Below are 1,866 nucleotides of genomic sequence, written 5' to 3'. Positions count from 1 at the left end.
ATTGTGTCTTCTCATCACAGCAGTGAGTTTCTTGACTGAAGCTTGACCTAAGGATCACTAAGAAAATGTTTTGTTAGCCAAGTTTGAAGGACTTTTCTTTCCTAGCGGACATATGATATACCAGAAGCCAGGTCTTATAATGATAATAAAATAAAAAATGAGAAAAACCACCCAAATACTTTCAGACATACTTTCAAATAATAAAAGTTATACCCATCGAATTATTTAGATATTTTTCCCCATACTCTGGACTTCTCTTATTTGGAAGGAGGGAAGTTGGAACCAGGTGGGTTGTAACGGAAGAGGAAAGTGGGAATGTACGAGGTAGTATAAAAGAATAATTGATAACTAGAGATGAGACCTGTCATTGTTGCCATAAATTAACTTTGATAAAGAAATGTGAATTGTTTTGTTTGTTTGTTTTGTTTTGTTTTGTTTTGAAGGGAGAGAGAGACAGAGAGAGAAAGAGACATTGGTTTGTTATTTTACTTGTTTTATGCATTCATTGGCTGCTTCTTGTATGAGCCCTGACCAGAGAGGGAACCTAAAATCTTGGTGTATTGGGAAGATGCTCTAACCAGCTGGGCTACATGACCAGGGCGTGAATTGTTTTCTTTAAGGATGGGTCGTTGCCCTGACCAGCTTAGCTCACTCAGTTGGTGTCATCCTGCAAACAAAAGATTGCCAGTTCTACTCCTGGTCAAAGCACATACTAAGTTGCATGCCTGGTCCCTGGTTGGGGCGTGTGCAAAAGACAATCAATCCAATGTTTCTCTCCTTCCTTCTCCCTCCCATACCCTCTTTCTAGAAATAAATAAGTAAAATCTTTAAAAAATTGAATCTTCTGAGTTCCCCCCTCCCCCATAATATTCTGCTCTTGTCTTAGTTACATTGCAGAGGTTTCTGTTATTCTGGGCAGAGCATGTTTTATCAGTGACCTGAAGAAACACATGGTTCATTCATGCATGAGGGAATGCTTTCTAATTAAAGACATTGCTTTGAAAGGGACTTCCAAATTAGTTTTATTCAGAATAAGGTGAAGGAAGATAAAAGCCTTTCACTTGAGGTTTAACAATAGCCAGAAAACCTTTGTTAATCATGATGTTAAGTGATAACAATTAGCATAGGTTAAAAACAGAACATTGCATCCTGGCTGGTGTGGCTCGTAGATTGAGTACTGGACTGCAAACCAAAGGGTCTCCAGTTCAATTCCCAGTCAGGGCACATGCCTACAGGTGCCCAGTAGGGGATGCTTGAGAGGCAACCACACATTGATGTTTCTTTCCCTCTCTTTCTCTCTCCCTTCCCCTCTCAAAAAATAAATAAAATCTTAAAAAAACAAAAACAAACAAAAAACAGGACATTGCTTACAATTTACATAGACAGAATCTTAACTTTCTGTGTAATTATTGGCATTCTTTCTACAATCCCTCCTAAAAATGGAACAATGACATCTCACCACCATTTTTATTTTGGACTTCCTTTCCAGAGATAGTTTCTTTAGGTGAGAGCTGAGTTTTGTTTTGGCCCTTACCATCTGCAACACCTGGTTCTCAGGTACATAGGCTGAGGTGATGTGGGAAGGTGCTGATGTATCTCTCCCCATCTACTTCTTTGCCCTGTTGTGCTTCTGTATATGATAGTCAGTTTAATTGTGATCAGGAGGTTCCACGGGACCATGTGGAGGAAGAAAGATATAATCACATCAGCTTCTCCTTTGGTGAATAGGGATTTAGCAAGAGCTTTGTGATAGCACATTATGGCTGGGCACAATAGGAAAGATTTTCAGGGAAAAAAAATTAGGAGCATTTAGTGTGTTAGTCAGGGTTCTCCAAAAACTAAAGCCAACAGCATGTTCCTTCTTCT

This window comes from Artibeus jamaicensis, unplaced genomic scaffold, assembly GCF_021234435.1.
Source record: "Artibeus jamaicensis isolate MK-2021 breed Jamaican fruit bat unplaced genomic scaffold, CSHL_Jam_final contig_373, whole genome shotgun sequence".
Classification (NCBI taxonomy): Eukaryota; Metazoa; Chordata; class Mammalia; order Chiroptera; family Phyllostomidae; genus Artibeus; species Artibeus jamaicensis.
The sequence above is the reverse complement of the archived record's forward strand: the minus strand, read 5'-3'. Positions refer to the sequence as shown.